Genomic DNA, 22,475 nt, shown 5'->3' with positions numbered 1-22,475 from the left:
CTATTTGCAGATGATATGATAGTATACGTGAGTGACCCCAAAAACTCTACCAGGGAACTCCTACAGCTGATAAACACCTTCAGCAAAGTGGCCGGATACAAAATTAACTCAAAAAAATCAGTAGCCCTCCTGTATACAAAAGACAAAAGGGCTGAGAAAGAAATAGGGAAACAACACCCTTCACAATAGCCACAAATGACATAAGGTACCTCCGAGTAACCCTAACCAAGGAAGTCAAAGACTTGTACGAAAAAAATTTCAAATCTCTGAAGAAAGAATTAGAAGAAGATATGAGAAGATGGAAAGATCTCCCATGCTCATGGCTTGGCAAGATTAACATAGTAAAAATGACCATCTTACCAAAAGCAATCTACAGATTCAATGCAATGCCCATCAAATTACCAACACAATTCTTTACAGACCTGGAAAGAAAAATTCTCAACTTCATATGGAATATCAAGAAACCCAGAATTGCTAAAACAATCCTCTACAATAAAAGATCTTCCGGAGGTATCTCCATCCCTGATCTTAAGTTGTACTATAGAGCAATAGTTTTAAAAACTGCATGGTACTGGCATAGAAACAGAATGGTGGATCAATGGAACCGAACAGAGAACCCAGAAATAAACCCACACACTTATGGACACCTGATCTTTGACAAAGACGCCAAAGCCATACAATGGAATAAAGGTAGCATCTTCAACAAATGGTGCTGGTCTAACTGGATGTCTACATGTAGAAAAATGAAAATAGATCCATACTTGTCACCCTGCACAAAACTGAAGTCCAAGTGGATCAAAGACCTCAGCATAAAACCAGACACATTAAATCGGCTTAAAAAAAAGTGGGAAATACCCTAGAACTCATTGGTACAGGGGAAAACTTCCTGAACAGAACACCAACAGCACAGGCTCTAAGAGCAAGAGTCAATAAATGGGACCTCATGAAACTGAAAAGCTTCTGTAAAGCAAAGGACACCGTCATCAAAACAAAGCAACCACCTACAGATTGGGAAAGAATCTTCACCAACCCTTTATCTGACAGAGGACTCATATCCAGTATATATAAAGAACTAAAGAAGCTGAAAAGCAGCAAACCAAGCAATCCACTTAAAAAATGGGGAACAGAGCTAAACAGAGAATTCTCTGTAGAGGAATACCGAATGGCAGAGAAGCACTTAAAGAAATGCTCAACCTCACTAGCCATTAGGGAAATGCAAATCAAAACAACCCTGAGATTTCACCTTACACCCATGAGAATGGCCAAGATCAAAAACTCAAGTGACAACACATGCTGGAGAGGTTGTGGAGAAAGGGGAACCCTTCTCCACTGCTGGTGGGAATGTAAACTTGTACAACCACTCTGGAAATCAAGATCCAGCCATACCACTACTGGGCATATATCCAAAAGAGGCTCAAGTACACAAAAAGGCCATTTGCTCAACCATGTTTGTAGCAGCTTTATTTGTAATAGCCAGAAGCTGGAAACAACCCAGATGCCCCTCAACTGAAGAATGGATGCAGAAATTGTGGTACATCTACACAATGGAATATTACTCAGCAATGAAAAATAAGGAAATCATGAAATTTGCAGGTCAATGGTGGGATCTGGAAAGGATCATCCTGAGTGAGTTGTCCCAGAAGCAAAAAGACACACATGGTATATACTCACTCATATAGACATACAACATAGGACAAACCCACTAAAACCTGTGCATCTAAAGAAACTAAGCAAGAGAGAGGACCCTAACTAAAATGTCCAATCCCCATCCGGAAAGGCAAAGAGGATGGACATCAGAAGAAGAAGAAAACAGGAAACAACCTAGGAACCTACCACAGAGGGCCTCTGAAAGCCTCTGCCCTTCAGACTATCAAAGCAGATGCTGAGCCTGATGGGCAACTGTTGGGCAGAGTGAATGGAATTTTAGGTAAGAAGTGGGAAATAGTAAGAGCTGGAGAGGACAGGGTCTCCACAAGGAGAGCAACAGAACAAGAAAATTTGAACACAGGGGTCTTCCCAGAGACTCATACTCCAACCAAGGACTATTCATGGAGATAACCCAGAACCCCTGCACAGATATAGCCCAGGGCAGTTCAGAGTCCAATTGGGTTACATAGTAATGTGAAGAGGGACTGCCTCTGACATAATCTGATTGGCCTGCTCTTTGATCACCTCCCTCTGGGGGGGAGCAGCCTTACCAGGCCATAGTAGAGGACAATGCAGCCACTTTGGATGTGAACTGACAGACTAAGATCAGAAAGGAGAGGAGAACCTCCCCTATCAGTGGACTTGGGGAGTGGCATGCAAGCAGAGGGAGGAGGGAGGGTGGGATTGGGAGGGGAGGAGGGAGGGGTTTATGGGGGGATGCAGAATGAATAAAGTGTAATTGATGAAAAAAAAACAATAAGGTGGAAGGTAATTGAATAAAAAAAAAGAATAAGAAAAAAAATAAGTGTATGTAGCTAAAATTATTTTAAGTATTTACCTATTCAACCATATTTCCTGATAAAAATCACTGTTTTTTGTTTGTTTTTTTGTTTGGTTTGTTTTTGTTGTTGTTCAGTTTGGTTTGGGGTTTTTGTTATTTTTACTATTATTATTTGTTACAATTTATTCAACTTGTATCCCATCTGTGGCTTCCTCCTTCATCTCTCCCCAATTCCACCCTCCCTCCCTCTTCTTCCTCTATGCCCCTTCCCTAGTCCATTGATAGGGGAGGTCCACCTCCCATTCTATTTAACCCTGGCCTATCAGGCCTCATCAGGGCTGGCTGCATTGTCTTCTTCTGTAGCCTGGTAAGGCTACATCCCCAGAGGGAGGTAATCAAAGAGCCTGCCACTGAGTTCATACCAGAGACAGCCCCTGCTTCTCTTACTAGGGAACCCACTTAGAGACTGAGTCTGTGGGCTACATCTGAGCTGGGGTTTTAGGTCTTCTCCATGCATGGTCCTTGGTTGGTATCATTCTCTTCTCTTCAGGACCCTCAGGGTCCAGTTTTTGTTTGTTTGTTTTGATCTATTGGTCTCCTTTTGGAGTTCCTGTACCCCCCAGGTCTTTCATAAAATTCCCTGCACTCTACCCAAAGTTTGGCTATGAGTCTCAGCCTCTGCTTTGATACTTAGATCAGTAGAGTCTTTCAGAGGCTATCTGTGGAAGGCTCCTGTCCTGTTCTCTGTCTTTTGCTTTTGATGTCTATGGTGTTTATCCTTCTGAATGAGGTTTGAGCATCTTCCCTAGGGTCATCTTTGTTTAGCTTCTTTAGGAGTATAGATTTTGGTATGTTTATCCTGTATTATATGTCTAATATCCACCTATAAGTGAGTATATACCATATGTGTCTTTTTGCTTCTAGATTACCTCACTCAAGATGATCTTTTCTAGTTCCCACCATTTCCCTGTAAATTTCGTGATTTCCTTGTTTTTAATAGCTGAGTAGTATTCCATTGTGCAAATGTACCACAATTTCTGTATCTATTCCTCTGTTGAGGGACATACGGGTTGTTTCCAGATTCTGGCTATTACAAATAAAGCTGCTACAAATATGGTTGAGCAAATGTCCTTGTTGTGTACTTGAGCATATTTTGGATATATGCCTAGGAGTGGTATAACTGGATCATTAGGTAGAACTATTCCTAATTTTCTGAGAAAGCGCCAGATTGATTTCCAAAGTGGTTGTACAAGTTTACATTCCCACCAGCAATGGAAGAGGGTTCTCCTTTCTCCACATCCTCTCCAACATGTGTTGTCACTTGTATTTTTGATCTTAGCTATTCTGATGGGTGTAAAGTGAAATCTCAGGGTTTTTTTTGAATTGCATCTCTCTGATGGCTAAGGATGTTGAGCATTTCTTTAAATGGTGTTTCTCTGTCATTCAATAATCCATGTTTTAGCTCTGTACCCCATTTTAAAATTAGATTATGTGGTTTGTTGGGGTTTAAGTTCTTAAGTTCTTTTTATATTCTGGATATTAGCCCTCTCTCAGATATAGGGTTGGTGAAGATCCTTTCCCAGTCTGTAGGCTGTCATTTTGTTCTGATAACAGTGTCCTTTGCTTCCAGAAGCTTTTCAGTTTCATGAGGTCTGCATTTGTTCTTAATGTTGCTCACTTTATATATTTGGATAAATGTTAATGATATGAATTACTTCATCCCATCAACATAAGGGTCATTGTCCTAACTTTTGTGTGCTCTATCAGCAGTCCCCATCCTTGGCAATCTGTAATTTCACTTAGTCTAGACTTTTCTAGTATTCTTTTTTAGAATATTAGAGTTAGAGACACGCAGTTTACAGGTTGGTTGATTTTTCTCAGCCTGATGCATTTGGTTTCACCCATGTCTTTAATGAAATCATAGTTTTTGTGTGCTAGTAAGATTCTGTTCCCTGTACGTGTGGGGGCTACTTATCCATGTGTGTACTGAAGAACATCTCGGCCATTGATGAGTTTTGACAGTTATGAGCTGTTATAAGCTGTGTACAGGTTTTTGTACAGAAATTGCTGCTATTAAATATTAAGACACACACTAACCTGGGTTACAGAGTAAGTCTGCTTAGTTTCAAAGAAAGCATCTCCGCTCCAATAGGCTGCAGCAGAGTGTTTCACTGGCAATGAATGAGAGTCTCTTTTGCTCTTCATCCTTGGAAGCATTTGGTGTTCTTTTTTTTTTTATTATTATTAGCCAAAGGACATACTTTATTATTAGCTCCTGGGCTTTACTTCTCCTTCTCCTGTACAATTTTGGTTCCATGTAGCCACCCTGTCCAGCGGACAGCAATGAGACCCACTTTGCACCCAGCAGGGGCATCTCTGCGGATAATGGATAGCGGAGGATTTGCTGACGTGCTGGTGGTTACCATCTCCAAGGGGATGTTCCACAGGATTCATGGCCACACCCCTTACACGTGGCCAGCAGTTCCGCTTTGCCTTGTACTTGTGGCAGGCTTGTCAATTCTGCCTCCACCGGCCACGACACCCACAACAGCTCTGTTGGCCGAGGAAATGACCTTCTTGGACCCTGAAGGCAGCTTCACTCGGGTCTTCTTGGTTTCTGGGTTGTGGGAGATGACTGTGGCATAGTTTCTGGAGGCTCGTGCCAGCCTGCCCCTGTCCCCAGTCTTCTCCTCCAAACAACACACGATAGTACCCTCAAGCATGGTACCCATAGGCAAAACATGGCCGATATTCAACTGGGCCTCCTTGCCACAGTACACGAACTGTCCAGTGTGGATTCCCTCTGCAGCGATGAACAGCTCCATCCGCTTCCTAAACCGATAGGGATCATGAAAGACCACTTTCGCGAGGCGGGCGCCGCGACCAGGGTCATGAATGACGTCCTTTACGATGCCCTTAATATAGCCATGTCTCAGTGAAGTCCACAGCACGGAAGCGAGCGGCGCCCTTATGTGCTCCGGGAAGACAGAACCTGCGCCTTTCCTCTGCCCTTGGGATCACATGGCCCATGGTGGCCAGTCTGCCAGCAAGCAAGGCCCAAAGAGGAAATACGCGACGCAAAGCCGCATTGGGTGTTCTCGTTCCAGATTTTGGCCACCTCATTACATCTGTAGTTGCATTTTCTGCATTTTACATTACAATTATGTATTGTAATTTCTATTTTTTTTCTACTGAATTATCTTGTGGAACATCTTTTCATGTGCGTAGTTTTTATTTGTTTATGTTGATTGATGAAATGTCTATTAATAGCTTTGGCCTCCCTCTTATTTAGGTTGTTTGTTTGTCTCTCTTCTTCAGTTTGAAGTTTTTTTTCTTTTTTAAATTTCAAACTTCCTTTTTGGATATCAGATATGTATTTTACAAATATTTTTCCAGTTTCTAACTTGTACTTTAATTATCACAGTATTGACTTTTATAGAGCAAATTTTAAATTTTTGTATACATTTTTATTTTTAATTTTTTTAAATTTAAATTTTTATATTAATTACAGTTTATTCACTTTGTATCCCAGCTGTGGCCCCCTCCTTCATTCCTTCCTAATCCTGCTCTCACTACCTCATCTACTACCATGCCCCTTCCCAAGTCCACTGATACGGGAGGTCCCCCTCCCCTTCCATCTGACCCTAGCCTATCAGATCTCATCAGGACTGGCTGCATTGTTTTTCTCTGTGGCCTGGCAAGGCTGCTCTCCCCTCAGTGGGAGGTGATCAAAGAGCCAGCCACTGAGTTCATGTCAGAGATGGTCCTTCTTCTCCTTACTAGGAAGTTCATTTGGAGACCGAGCTGCCATGGGTAACATCTATGAAGGGGTTCTAGGTTATCTCCATGAATGATCCTTGGTTGGAGTATCAGTCACAGAAAAGACCCCTATGCCCAGATTTCTTGGTCCTGTTTGTCTCCTTGTGGAGTTCCTGTCTCTTCCAGGTCTTATTATCGCCCCCTTCTTTCATAAGATTCCCTGCACTCTGCCCAAAATTTGGCTGTGAGTCTCAGCCTCTGCTTTGATACCCTGCTGAGTAGAGTCTTTCAGAGGCTCTCTGTGGTAGGCTACTTTCCTGTTCCCTGCTTTCTGCCTCTTCCAAGGTCCATCCCCTTTGCCTTTCCGAGCGAGGATTGATCATCTTATCCAGGGACTTCTTTAAGTGTCCAGATTTTAGTATGTTTATCCTATATTATATGTCTAATATCCACTTATAAGTAAGTATAAATCATGTGTGTCTTTCTGCTTCTGGGATACATCACTCAGGATGAGCTTTTCTAGATCCCACCATTTGCCTGCAAATTTCATGATTTCCTTGGTTTTAATTGCTGAGTAGTATTCCATTGTCTAAATGAACCACACTTTCTGTATCCATTCCTCCATTGAGGGACATATGGGTTGTTTCCAGATTATGGCTATTACAAATAAAGCTGCTACGAATATGGTTGAGCAAATGTCCTTGTTGTATACTTAAGCATATTTTGGATATATGCCTAGGAGTGGTATAGCTGGATCTTGAGGAAGCACTGTTCCTAATCTCAACCTGTACAACAGAGCAATACTAATAAAAACTGCATTGTACTGACATAAAACAGAATGGTGGATCAATGGAATCAAATAGAAGACCCAAAAATAAACCCACACACCCACAGATACTTGACTTTTGACAAAGAAGCCAAAACCATAAAATGGAAAAAAAGACAGCATTTTCAACAAATGGTGCTCATCTAACTGGATGTCTACCTGTAGAAAAATGCAAATAGATCCATATATATCACCCTGCACAAAACTAAAGTCCAAGTGGATCCAAGATCTTAACATAAAACCAGACACACTAAATCTGTTAGAAGAAAAAGTGGGGAAGAGCCTAGAACTCATTAGCACAGGAGACAACTTCCTGAACAGAACATCAACAGTACAGGCTCTAAGATCAAAAATCAATAAATGGGATCTCGTGAAACTGAAAAGCTTCTATAAGCAAAGGACACTGTCATCAGAACAAAATGACAGCCTACAGACTGGAAAAGGCTCTTCATCAACCCTATATCTGATAGAGGGCTAATATCCAGAATATATAAAGAACTCAAGACGTTAAACAGCAACAAATTAAGTAATCCAATTAAAGAATGAGGTACAGAGCTAAACAGAATTCTCTGTAGAGGAATATAGAACAAGATTGAAACACTTAAAGTAATGCTCAGTGTTCTTAGTCATCAGGGAAATTCAAATCAAAACAACCCTGAGATTTCACCTTACACCCATCAGAATCAAAAACTAAAACCAAAAACTCAAGTGACAACCCATGCTAGAGAGGATGTGGAGAAAACGGAACCCACCTCCATTGCTGGTGTGAGTGTAAATTTGTACAACCACTTTGTAAATCAGTCTGGCACTTTCTCATATGTTTTTATTTTTAAAAATTTTGCTAGTTTAGTTTTTCAAGGCTCATGCCTTTGGTAGTATGCCAATGAAGCTGTTACCAAATCCAGAGTCAGTTTAATTTTATTCTATGCTATATTCTAAAAGTTTTATTGTTTCACATTGACATCTGTGATACATTTCTAAATGTCTTAACAATGTAATGTTTTTGTCCATATTCATTTCTTTGTATATGAATGTTTATGTGTTGTAGTACCAGGAATCAAACTGTTGTCTGCCTTTGCTCTGCCTTTTTGATTTGGCCACTGATTAAGATCAATTGACTATACTTACATGACTGTATCACAGTATACTCTGCTCTGTTAAAATGATTGTCTTTCTTTTGTCTAATTTCACATAGTATTAATTATTGTAGTTTTATGAGGCATGCTGCCACTGGGTAGGCTCTGCCCTCAACACTCATTTCTCTCTTTGTATCCATATTTTTAAGTACTGCTCTTTTTCTTAAACCGTCATTACTCATATGCTAGGTTTGCTTGAATGTCTGTGCGTGTATATTCTGTATTAATTTTGACAATTATTTGAGTAAGTTTGTAAGATTCAGTCAGTGTTGAATTATCGTACATTTGAATTATCTTACATACATGTCATATATGTGTATGACTTTGAACTAGACTCAGAGAAGCTGTATTAATTAGGGTATTGCTCGAGTAACAGGACTTATAGAGTGAATTTCTCTGTTTATATATGTATATATACATACATACATATTCACCACACACACGCACAGACACACACACACATATAAAGGCAATTTATTAGAATGACTTACAGGCTATAGTCCAGCTAATCCAACAGTAGCTATTTATAAATGGAAAGTCCAAGAATCCAGTGGTTGGTCAGTCTAAGAGGCTGTATGTCTCAACTGAACTTCAGTATTCACTGGAATCCGAAAGAGGTAGGCTCTAATATCAAAGATCAAACATCAAAGATCTGGATTAGAAGTAGATATTACCACTTCAAATTAAGCATAAATTCCTCACCGCTGTGCCCTCCATTTTGGGGTTTTAGTTAATTGTAGATGTAGTTGAGAGCCAAGAACAGCCATCACAGAAGCTATTATGGTCATTTGCAAGACAAATAAACAACCGGTAAAGAAAACTCATTAGCTGTCACAAAGTTACTGAAATTTAAGTTGAAGAATACAGTAAGACATGGATAAAGCCAGTATTTGTCTTAATTATATATGACCCTAATTGTGTAAGATTTTACATTGAATTCTTGCTAGAACATGTCTAAGTATGGTCTTTTACTTGGAAGTTTAGGGGATATTTTAAATTCCATAGGAATTTTCTCATCTCACAACATGGATTGCTGCAGCCATGAATCATCTGAAGGAATGGGCGGGCATGGGAGTGTTAGCAGGCCTTCTGGTGTTGGTCTCCTTGGTTTGCCTGTGGTATATATGCAAGATTAGAGTCTCACAACAGTGTGATGCAGCCATGATCATTCAGGCCTTTACAGCCATTGAAGCAGGACAGTCTCCCCAAGCATGGTTGGATACCATAAAAAGCTAAAATGTTACACTCAGGATGCGAGGCTAAGCACTGCACTCAGGGTCAGCCGCTTTGGACCCAGAGAAGAGCATGTCTGATTGCATGCGGGTTGATGCCCCAGGTCCCGCCTCTGAGAAAAAGGTATCGGACGGGTCTGATGCTCTTTGGGTGGATGACACCTAAATGAACATCTGTACAAAGTCCCAGTTTATTTCTAATATCAGAGATCAGACCTCTACTCTTGCCTGATGCGTCTAAAACAAAAAGGGGGAACTGTAGAGAGCTGCGGAATGCTATGCCTTAAAGATGGAGCTGGTTTCCGCCTTCCGCCTTCCACCTTCCCGATGGTGAGTGCTCTCTGTCAAGAACAATTCCACATTTGGCTAAGGCTGAGGATCTGGCTTGCTTCCATGTATGTGGATCTATCTGCATTGCCCCCGTGGCACGCCTGGGTTGGCTACCCAGAGGCTATTTAAGCTGTGGGCTGGCTTTCCCCGGGGTCCGAGGATTGTTCAATGTTCCTGAATAAACTGCATTGAAAAAAAGAAAAAAAAAAAAAAAAAAAAAAGAAAAGTTTGGTTCTTTTATTTTGCTATTCTTTTACTATTGTTCCTGATGATCTGTAATTATTGAAATGGGAAACAAAAAGCAGATGCCTAATTTTTTTTCTCTCACATTGGCATTCACATCGGCTTGCATCCAGGGAAAGCTTGTCAGGAATGTCTTCTATGTCATCGGTTCTATTATCTGCATGGTGAATGTTATCCTTTTCTTCTTCTTCTGATGCAGATTCAAATTATTCTATTGCACTTTAAAGTTTTTCTCATCTTACCTATTGTATTTCTAATGACTTTTGTTCCCATTCTTTGGGAGCCACAGGTTCATGCCTTTTAGTGAAGATTACAAGTATTTTTCCCCCTAAAATAATTTCCCAAGTGTTATAGAAAGTATTTTTTTTTAGGAAGTTCACTTTACTGGGGTTATAATGATATGTGCATTTGCATTACGCTTTCAATGGTTAGCGAGGGGAAGGCCTAAAGAGACATTTTTCTAGCTACACATTCATTTAAATGTGCTACACAAATTGTACACAGCCCCGCTCACCCCTGCTTGTTAGAGTCCGTTGGAAGAGAAATGGTTTTGCGAAACTTCCCTAACCAATTATGAGTGTTTTAGGATTGGTCTCTACTTTAGTTCTGTAGTCACACAAGTGACTCAATTTGGCCTTTACCACAGGGTTCCGGGGTTTGATTTACATTCAGACAAATTACAGGAAAGAAAAAAGCGAGGCTTGTGATTTTTTGATATGGCTCTTCCAGTTCAGTTTCATAATTTGTTATTTTCTTAGTGTTACAGGTTTTTACATAGTTACAAAATGATGCTTTAATAAAAACCTTTTCTGTAATGCATGGCTCATAGGAAAATGTGGTGGATTTTCTCTGAAGTAGACTTTTCATTAGGACGCCGAGACAAACTTCCTCAGTGACTTCCAGAAAGCAGCAGGACTTCCTTATTCTTGCCTTAAACATCTACTTGCTTGTTGTTCTTCTCAATTGCCCTGTAGAATGGTCCTATCCTTGCCATAATTAATTCCTCTAAAATATGATTCTGACCACTTCTGCCTTAAAAGCCTCCAGAGATGCCTTTCTATAAACAAGAGATCAACTTCTTATCTGTCCTTTAATGCCTTGAGAATGTCAACAGAATCTTTTCATGGTACATGTTTTTCTTTACAGTTTTATGAATAATGTTTTATTTAGTTCTATTTTTCATAACATATTTTCATTAGAACATATGTTCTGGTACAGTTTGCTGACAACTAATTTGAAATTAGTGGGTGTTTTTTAAGTGCTAGTGTCCTTGGTTCATACAGAATGCCTTCTATTTTTCTCTACCTTATGAATTTTGTATATTCTTAGCACATATGCAAACACCAGTTTTAGAGCGGCATGTTTGAGACCCCAAGGCCTTTCTTCTTTATTTCTTGATTCCTATGCCATCAGTTAACTTTTGGCTGAAGACTGATTTTTTTTTTCAACTTTATGAGTGTATTTTATCCTATTTGTTCAACATTCTTATAGCCAATAGGCATTTAAAAAATTCTAGTCAATACTTTTGTACTTTGGTTTCAACTATACATTGGATAGTTTTATATTCTTCACTAACAGTTGTAACCCCAAAAGTCTGTAATATATGATTAACATGTAGTCATACGTGTAGTTAGTATAGTTAGTCTTACACATTGCCCATTTAGAAATTATTATTTTTTCTTTAGAAAAGTGCTAGTTTGTCAAGTAAATATAAAACTTTCTTATTAATGGCCTTGAGAAATGGCCCAGGAGATGAGAATCAATGATTCTCAGTTGCTGTACAAATGTTCAATGCTTATCTGGATCTATAGGTAAAATGGGATCTTATAGGTAAAGTTGTCTTAGCATCCTCTAGTGGAAACTAAAACCATATCAATAAGAAACTTAATGGAAGACTGAGGATCTTAAGGTTTTTAGTAAGCACAACACCTAAATGACACATTGTTAACTTTCAAATTTAAATAGCTTTCTGCAATTGCTGTCAGGGATTTCAAGTATAGCTCACCACTTTGTGCCAATTATGAGTCCATGGATTGGGAATAGTAGCTCATCTGCTTTAGCGCCATCGAATTGGCCCCAAAATATTTTACAGAGCTATTGTTCTTTAATTATGGCAATCACAGAAGTTGTTTTGCCAAACAAGATAAAAGTAAATTAACTTTACAGAGACCATCTTGATGTGTGGAGAGGATCCAGGGCAGGTGTTGTCACAGCACTATGAAGACTGCAGAGACATCCCAAAGCTCAGAGCAAGGTGGAGATTGCGGAGATAGTCTCTTCATTTAGAGCATTAAATAAATCAGGCTAACAATAATAGTGCTTTGCAGAGGTCTTTTCCAGATCCATAATCCAGAAATGCAGTTTTTTTTCGGAGTAAGTCGCTGCTCTCCTATCTCCCTTTCCCTAACCCTCTATGATCTGCAAACCCACCAGTCTGACTCCAGTCCGGTGGCTGTGAACCCTCTTCACTCAAGTTTACATTCCCACCAACAATGGAGGAGAGTCCTCCTTTCTCCATCCTCTTCAGCATGTATTGTCACTTGAGTTTTTTACCTTAGCTATACTGATGGGTGTAAGGTAAAATCTTCTCTTTTGACTGGCTAACTATAAACTCATGGCATGAGAGCCATTTTCCTTGGTCCAGTTAAACAGATCATCCACTGTCTTTACAGGTTGTGCATCTCTTGCACTGACCTAATCTAAGGATGGCAAAATTATCACATCTGACACACAACTAAAGAAAGAAATCCATATGCCCAGGTTAAATCACAAACAACAACAACAAAAATGGCCCATCAATAGCATCAATCCCATCAAATCTTGAGTTCTATATAACTGTTCTTTAAAGAGAGCTTCCTAGATGAACTCCAGAACACAGAACCTAAAATAGCAATCAATCATAAACTATATCAAAGAATTAAAGTACTTTAAACACGACATGGACACCTAATTGAATTCCAAGATGGTAACAATAAGCTCTTGAAAGATGTCCAAGAAAACACAAATATACACCTGAATGAAATTATGAAGATAATTCAGGATTTGGAAATGTTCTATAAAATGATAGAAACATTGAAGAGAATACATTTCAAAATGAAGATAGAATTGAAAAACCCAATACAACAAGGACATTTGCTCAACTCTGTTCACAGCAGCTTTATTTGTAATAGGCAAAATCTGGAAACAACCTAGATGTCACTCAGCCAAAGAATGGATATAGAAATTGTGGTAATTTGCATAATGGAATACTACTCAGTTATTAAAAACAAGGAAATAATGACATTTGCAGGTAAATGGATGGAACTAGAAAAGATCATCCTGAGTGAGGTAGCCCAGACCCAGAAAGACACACATGGTATATACTCACTTATAAGTGGATATTAGCCATATAATACAGAATAACCACATTACAATCCTAAACCATACTAAATAACTAGAGAAGATGCTTAATTTTGAACCAGAAAGGCAAATAGAATAGACACTGAAAGTGGTTGAAGAGAGGAACAGGATGGAAGCCTACCATAGATGTCCTCTGAAAGACTCCTCCAAGGGGATCAAAGCAAATACTAAGACTTACAGCCAAACTTTGGGAAGATACTGAGAGTCCTATGGAAGAGTGGGGGGATAGAAAGACCCAGAGGGGATTGGATCTCCATAAGGAGACCAACAGAAACAGCAAATCTGGGCCCAGAAGGGTCTGCAGAGACTGATGTACCAGTCAAGGACCCTGCATGGAAAGGAACTAGACCTCTTGCTCAGATGTTGCCTAGGCAGCTCAGTCTCCTTATGTGTTCACTAGTAAGAGGATCAGGGGCTGTCTCTGACATGGACACTGTTACTTACTCTTTGATCTCTTCCTCCTGGTTAGACTGCCTTGCCAGGCCATAGAGGAAGAGGACTCAGGCAATCCTGAAGAGACTTGATAGGCTGGAGTCAGATGGTAGGGGAGGAGAACTCTGCCTTTCTGAGGAATAGGAGAGGGGGCTAGGGAGAAGATGGAGGAAGGTTGGACTAGGAGGAGCTGAGGGAGGGGGTTACAATCTAAATGTAAAGTGAATAAATTACAAAAAATAAATTAAAAAATTTAGGGGAAAGTCTTTCAAATAGAACGACTAAAAGAGTAGCGGGACTCAAACAGAAAGTAGAGGACCTTGATAAAATAAGCAAGAAAAAGTAAAAAAATAAGCAAAATAAAATTAAAAAAGCATATGAAATAGGATCACACATGAGAAGTAGGACAATAGCAAAAGACCAAATCTTTGAATTATAGGAGTAAAACGTGGAGAAGAGTATCAAAACATTGGAATAGACTAGATATTTAACAGAGTCATGGAAGAAAACTCTCCCAAAATAAGGCTAGACACCCCAATATAGAAACAATAGTACACAAAACCCCAACTAGACAAGACCAAAAAAGAATTATCTCATAGCATTCCATAGTCAAAAACTAAATATACAGAACATAGAAAAATATTGGGAGCTGCAAGAGACAAAACACAAGGAAAAACTGTGAGAATAACACCTGACTTCTTAGTGGAAACTCTGAAAGCCAGAAAAGCCTGGAGCAATAAATTCCATGTTCTAAAAGACTACAACTGCCAAACTGGATTGCTATTCCCTTCAAAACTGTCTGCTGTAGTTGAAAAAGAAAGAGAAACTTTCCATGATCCAAACAGCCTAAAAATTCTAATACTACTAGTATAACACTAAAAATATTCAACAGAATACTGAATGAAATATCCCAAACTGATGAGAAGGATAAGTACAGGCAAAAAGCTCTAAAATGAAAACAAAGGAAGCCATATCTTAATGGAAAACAAAGCAAAACTAACTATACAAGCAAGCAATGAACATCAAAGTGACTGCAAAGCACACACACTTTTCTTAGAGTGTACGGAATCTTATGAAAGAAAGGGGAGATAGAAAGACTTGGAAGGGTCTGTCTGGAGCTCCACAAGGAGAACAACAGAAACAAAAAATCTGGGCCCATGGGTCTTTTCTGAGACTGACACTGCATTCTTGGAGATAACCTGGACCCCCTGCATAGAGGTAGCCTTTGGCAGCTCAGTTTCCAAATGGGATCCCCAATAAGGGGAGCAGGGGCTGTCTCTGACATGAAATCAGTGGCTGGCTCTTTGATCACCTCCCCCTGAGGGGGGACCAGCCTGACCAGGCCACATAGGAAGACTATAAAAGACAGTACTGATGAGACTTGATAGGCTAGGATCAGATGGAAGGGGAAAAGGTCCTCCACTATAAGTGGACTGGGGAAGTGGCATGGGAGGAGATGAGGGAGGGAGGGAGAGGGCCAGATTGGGAGGGAATGAAGGTGGTGCTACAGCTGGGATACAAAGTGAATAAATTGTAATAAATAAAAAATGATATGAAATATTTTTAATTTAAAAAGGAGAACTTACTTATTTTTATTAATTACAATTTATTCACTTTGTATCCCAGCTGTAGCCACCTTCCCTTATCCCCTTCCAATCCCATCTTCCCTCCCTCATCTACTCCCATGCCCCTCACCAAGTTCACTGATAGGGGAGGTCCTCCTTCCCTTTCCTCTGACCCTAGCCTCATCAGAACTGTTTTTTATAGTCTTCCTCTGTGGCCTGGTCAGGCTGTTCTTCCCTCAGGGGGTGGTGATCAGAGAGCCAGCCACTGAGTTCACATCAGAGACAGTCCCTGTTCCCCTTACTAGGGAACCCACTTGAACACTGAGCTGCCATGGGCTACATCTGTGCAGGGGTTGTAGGTTACCTCCATGCATGGTCTTTGGTTGGAGTATCAGTCTCAGAAAAGACCCCTGGGCCCAGATTTTTTGGTTTTGTTGTTCTCCTTGTGGAGCTCCTGTCCCCTCCAGGTCTTTCTACCTTCCCCTTCTTTTATAAGATTCCCTGCACTCTGCTCAAAGTTTGGACATGAGCCTCAGCATCTGCTTTGATTCACTGCTGGGTAGAATCTTTTAGAGGCAACAGAACAAAGAAATCTGGGCCTAAGGGTCTTTTCTGAGACTGATACCGCAACGAAGGACCATGCATGGAGATAACTTAGAACCCATGCAAAGGTAAAGCCCATGACAGCTCAGTCTCCAAGTGGGTTCCCTAATAAGGGGAACAGGGACTCTCTCTGACATGAACTCAGTGGCTGGCTCTTTGATCCCATCCCCCTGAGGTGGGGGCAGCCTTACCAGGCCACAGAGGAAGACAATTCAGCCAGTCCTGATGAGACCTGATAGGCTGGGGTCAGATGGAAGGGGAGGAGGACCTCCTCTATCAGTGGATTTGGAGAGGGCCATGGGAAGAGATGAGGAAGGGAAGGTGGAATTGACAGGGAATGAAATGAAGGAGGGTGCTACAGATGGGATACAAAGGGAATAAACTGTAATGAATATAAAAATAAAAATTAAAGTAAAAAAGCAACAAATCAAGTAATCCAATTTAAAAAATGGGTACATACCTAAACAGAGAATTCCCAATATAGGAAAATCTAATGGCAGAGAAACACTTAAAGAAATACTTAACCTCCTTGATCATCAGGAAAATGCAAATAAAAGATATACACATTTTTTCAATAATAACTATCTCATCAAAAGACACAATGGCTGAATAGATTAAAAAAATCCATCTGTCTGTTGTCTACAAGAAACTTTATCTTTAGAGATAGGCACCATTTTACAATAAAAGTATAGAAAAAAGTATTTTAAACAAATGGGATCAAGAAACAAGCAAGTATTACCATTCTAATATCTGATAAAATAGACTTCAAAATGCAGCTAATCAGAAGAGACAAAGAAAGGCACTTCCTTCCAATCAAGAGCTCAACTGGTCAATAAAAACCACAGTACTCAATACGTGTTCACTGAAACTCTGGTGCACTCAATTTTATGAAAAGCATACTAATGAAATTGAAATGTAGATAACACAAACCTTGTAATTGCAGATGATTTCAGTAGCACACTTTCTCCAACAAATATGCTATCCAGACAATAAATAAATAAGTACATAAATAAGCAATAGAGAAACCTCAGTATTAAATGACATATTACATCAAATAGACCTAACAAATATCTACAGAATACTCAACCTGAACTCACAAGTTTATGCATTCTACTCAGAAGTACATGGAAACTTCTCTAAAATAGACCATATGCTGGAACACAAAACAAGCTTTAAAATATAGAAAAAACTAAAATAATCCCATGTTATCTTATCTGACCATTATGCAGTGAAATTTAAATTAACAGCAATTAAAATTCTAGCAACTGTATAATTTCAGAGAGATCAAATGACTTATTACTGAATGATGATTTTGTCAAAGAAGAGATAAAAGAAGAAATGTATAAAAGAACTAAATGGAAACAACACAGCAGTACCTCTAGGGTGTATGAAAAGGAGGTCTAAGAGCGAAGTTTCTAGCCGTAAGTAAGTACCAACATTAAAAAAAAATCAATAAGAACAAAAATAAATTACTTGATGGTCCAATTTAGGAATCTGGAAATACTACAATAAATAAACCCCAAACTCAGTAGATCCCCCAAAAATAAATCAAAGTAGAGATTAATGAAATAAGAAAAGAAAAAAAAAAAACAGTACAAAGAATCAATGAATTAAGAGCTGGTTCTTTGAGATGATAAATAAGATTTACAGACCTGTGGCCCAACTAAACAAAAGAAAGAAGAAAAGACCCAAGTTAACATAATTAGGAATGATCAGTGAAACATTATAATTGATGTCAAGGAAATACAGAATATGCTAAAGGAATGCTTAAAAAATCTGTACTTCAATAAGTTGGAAAATCTGAATGAAGTGGGTTGTTGTATTTTTTTGATTCAACCAAATGATCAAAGTTAAATTAAGAAGAGATCAACAACTTAAAGAGACCCATACCAAATGAGGAGATTGAAATAGTAATGAAAAACCTTTCAACCAAAAAAGTCCAGGCCCAGATAGATTCAAGGCAGAATTCTTCCAGACTTTCGAAGAACTACAAGCAATGCTTCTTAAATGCAAAGCAATTAGAAAAGAAGGAGGAATCCCAAACTTGTTCTCCGAAGCCAGTATCACCCTAGTACTGAACCATGTGGTGACACAACAATAACAAAAATACAGGATTACAGAGCAAAATCCCGATGAACATACATGACAAAAATCCTTAGTAAAACACTAGTGAAACAAATAAAAATTACATGATCATGTCAAAAGGTGATCATGACAAAGCCTTTGACAAAAATCCAACATACTTTCAAGTCCTAGAGAGAGTAGGGTTGGAGGAAACATACATAATAAAGGCTGGATATGATCAACCCACAACTGAAAAATCATAAATGGAGAAATCCTTAAAGGAATCTTCTAACATTAGGATCAGGAATGAGACAGGGTTTCCCACTGTCCACACTCTTTTCCACTAGCTAGAGCAATGAGAGAAGAAAGTGAAATTAAAGTGACAAAACTAGGAAAAGAATAAACCAAATTATTATTATTTATAGATGGATGACATATTATATGTAGGAAATCTCAAAATATTCTACCAGAACACATTTAGAAACAATCAACTTTTCAGCTAATGAGCACAGTATAAAATCAAGTTATGAAACTTTCTGAAATACTAACAACAAGCACTGAGAAAGAAATCATGATCCCTTTATAATCTCATCATTTACAATATCAGCAAAGACAACAAAGTATTTTAGAAAAGCCCTAACCAAGGAGATGAAAGACTTTTACAGTGCAATCTTCAAACCTCTGCAGAAAGAAATTGACAGGGACACCAGAAAATGGAAATGCATCCCATGTTCATGTGTTGATAGAAGGAAAGTGCAGTGGGGTTGGCAGAGGACATTGTCACAACAAGATATATCTCAACCTGACAGAAACCTTCAAAGCTCCAGAGGAAATATTGTGTCTCAAGTGTAAAATTGCATATTCCCATAATCTTATTCCATTCTGAGAAGAACATGCCATAACAACTATGTGAAAAAATCAATACCAGGAAGTTAGCCAAACAGGCCTCTCAAAGCAGGGTAAGAAACCTTCCATGAAGTAGTAAAAGGTCACTTATCTCTACTTCCATTGTTATAATCAAGGATGCCAGGAATCTCCTCTAAATACAACCAGGCAAATAATGGTACACAAATCTTGGTTTTTGAGAACCAGTTCCAAAACTGTCTTTTGTACTTTGAAATATTGTGTTGTCTGTAGAAGCAGTCAATATCCATAAATGTTGACTTTGTTTCTCTTATTTTCAAATCAAGGTGGGTGATTAATTAAGGCATGGGAAGCCTTTTTAAAGTACAGAGTATTAATCTGTGTCTATTTTGGGGATTACTGTCCACATAGAATTTTAGGGGAAGCCTTACTATTGAATGGAGAATCTTCCCCTGATAGGGAATTTTAGTTTGGAAAACTAATTTATGAAATAGAAACATTTATATTATATTATAGTATGAGACTACTATTTCTAAAAGTGTGAGCTTGCATACAGTATGATAAAGCAAAAACACTTGAAACATGTTTTTGACATAGCCATAGATAAAGCTTGGCACTTGTTGTTTAGAGAATTGCTTCATATTTCTTTAGCTAGTCCATGAAGGCTCACAGATAAGAATATCCTACTGTAATGTTTTGCTTAAAAGAAAGACCAGGAAGATGTAGAAAGAATCTTTGTATAAGTTCCTCACACTAAATCTTAGCAGCGATCATTAATGAGCTGGGATAATTTACGATAATTTAGTCTATACTGAACCGTCTTCCGAAATTGCTTAAGACAGAATAATTAGACTACCATACACCTATCTCACTCTGAGGAGGAATTTTGGCCCTAGATTTCTTCTGTTAGGACCACCCAGCCTGGCCATCCTATCCCAGTGATAAAGACAGAGGTCAGTATAAGTCAAAGGCGACAGAAGAATAGTTTCAGTTAAGCACACATGACTCTGTAAATAGGGCAAGGTGAGTATTATGAGTGTGAAAGACATGTATGACTAGGTTCATTTTCTTCTGGATCCATTATAGGAACAACGCAGGCAGAGCATGGGTGCCATTTCTACAGCTCTCCTCAGGCTATGCTAATCGTGCTCACTTCTCAGAACTCTTTTCTTTACCCAACTTGCTCCTGTCCCCATCCACATCCTGCAGATTTCCCCAGCAGATCCCCCGCATGAGCATACTTCTGTACTTTTCTTCATCAACAGCCAAAATGGTATTCATTCTCACGTTTTCAGGCTCCACTTTCCTTTTGTCTCCTATGAGGCTCTGGATTTGTGCTTCACAAATAAATTCTTACGGCAATTTTTAGAGGTCTCAAACTAAACGAGAAAGTTATTACCTTGTCAGAAAATGAGAAGGGTTAACACAGAAGTAGGAGAAATTGTGAGGACTAGTTCAGGCTGTTAGTCAGGTGGTTGGACTTGTCTACCAGCAGAAAAGATCCAAGTGAACTCATGGATTTGTTCTAAAGATTGTTAAACAGGGAGAAAACAGTGGTCAGTGGTTGTCTATAATTGCTTAAAATTAGGATACTTCTCTCTAAGGTAGCACACCCTAAGGTGAGTACCCCATTAAGCATTAAGATGATAAAAGGGGGAGTTAGTATGACCAGGAGAGGACAGGATCTCCACAAGGACAAAATATATCAGGGCACGGGGGTCCTCTATGAAACTGTTTCTCCAACCAAGGACCATGTATGGATATAACGTAGAACCCCTGCTCAGACGAAGCCCATGGTAGCTCAGTATCCAAGTGGGTTTCCCTAGTAAGGGGAACAGGAAATATTTCTGACATGAACTCAGTGACTGGCTCCTTTACCTCCCCCTGCCCCCTGAGGAAGGAACAGCCTTGCTAGACCACAGAGGAGGACATTGCAGCCAGTCCTGAAGATACCTCATTAGGTAGGGTCAGATGGAAGGGGAGGAGGACCTCCCCTGGCAGTGGACTTGGAAAGGGACAGGGAGGAGATGAGGAAAGGAGGGGGCTACCGCTGGGATACAAAGTAAATCACCTGTGATTAAGATTAAAAAATAAAAATAAATAAAACAAAAAAATTAAAAAATATATGGATTATGTTGCTACTTTTGGTATAAATTCCAAGTCATATTAGATTTATGGGCCTGGCTCAAGTCTTTGAGCAAACTTCTTACTGAAGTATACAGACTTCCACCTGGAAATTGTCATCCATGTCCTCTGGCAATTTCCCTTCCACATTGGGGTAAAACTTACTTTATGATTAGTTGGCTATGGCAAAAAAGCATAGAACGCAACTGTCTTACAAAACATTGACGGCAATGGTTTTGTCCTGACTCCTGCATTTTATTGGATGGGTTGTTTGAGAGGAAGCCAGATGGTATTTTGCGACAGTGCTGTGATGTCATCTGTAGATGAAGTCACTACCTAACAAATCATCAGGTGTGAGCGCAGCTCTGATTCCTTTTTCCTCCTAAAGTCTTCAGCTCACTGAAACCCTGGTCTGGCTTAATGGCAAATTCACGGAAGATCCTGGACCAGCCTGGTGGCCCTCTGACCTCTCCTGGATTAGTGTCCCTTACAAAGAATATGATTTTGTCGTTTAAGGCTCAGTTATGCAGAAACTTGATACCTAGCAGTAAGTAATTGGTGCACTGCTTGACCCATCAGCAGATGACCCTGTTTCCATGTTTTCCTTCTGTCATGGCGAAAGTCTTCTCTGTGAGAGATGGAGAGATGGCTCGGAGTGCTTGCTTCTGTTTTAGAACCCCAGAGTCCAGTTCCAAGGACCCATGCTGGACCGCTTACGTCCACCTATAACCCTAATTCCAGGGAATCTAACATCCTCTCCTGGCTTGTGTGGATACCTGCATATACAGCGCATACACAAACACAAACACACAAATAACAAAATAAACACTAAAAAAGAAATCCTCTTCCCACTAAACTCCATTCTGCCAACCATTCTTTTGCCAGCAGTTCTGGATAAAAAAGCCAGCTGCAGGAAAAAAAAAAATTTTCTTTCTCAGTGTTTGTTCAGCTTCCAATACCACTGAGGAAACAACTGTTAAATCCATTTGCAGCTTTCCTTTCTGCCAACTGGTGAAAATCCATTCTTGAGCCTGTGGCCCATGGATCCCAAATGAAGGCAGCTACTCATCATATTCTCTTCTTTCATATGGAGATTCCTAATTGTGATAGGAAAGACTGTGTCAGTGCAGTCATGATTATTGATCGTTACATTTTTCTCATTGATTCCTGGTTGCTCGGATGATTCTATAGTACACGGGTCTTTATTAAAAGAAACAAATTTACCCTCTGCCGCATACAACCACAAATCAAGGGAAAGCACTGAAGGTGAGCATCACCCTGGAGTTATATGTGAGCTCTGCGTGAATTATGATACTTGTCTTCTATTTCTGCATAACAAGGTAATATGCATAAAGTGAGACACATTAATTATAATGCTGCAGGATCACTGAGGCATAGGTTTGCTCTGTCTGAAATCACAGTATTGCTGAGATCTCTCACGACATCTTAGTCTTGGGGTTCTCTTCAAAG

At 39.4% G+C, this 22,475-nt stretch overlaps 1 pseudogene; it reads right to left on the bottom strand.

Moving 5' to 3' along the window:
- Positions 1 to 4,710: 4,710 nt before the first annotated feature.
- Positions 4,711 to 20,162, bottom strand: LOC110544037 (large ribosomal subunit protein uL2-like; annotated as a pseudogene).
- Positions 20,163 to 22,475: the final 2,313 nt, after the last annotated feature.

The sequence above is a fragment of the Meriones unguiculatus genome, chromosome 18 (genome assembly GCF_030254825.1).
Source record: "Meriones unguiculatus strain TT.TT164.6M chromosome 18, Bangor_MerUng_6.1, whole genome shotgun sequence".
Lineage (NCBI taxonomy): Eukaryota > Metazoa > Chordata > Mammalia > Rodentia > Muridae > Meriones > Meriones unguiculatus.
The sequence above is the reverse complement of the archived record's forward strand: the minus strand, read 5'-3'. Positions and strand labels throughout refer to the sequence as shown.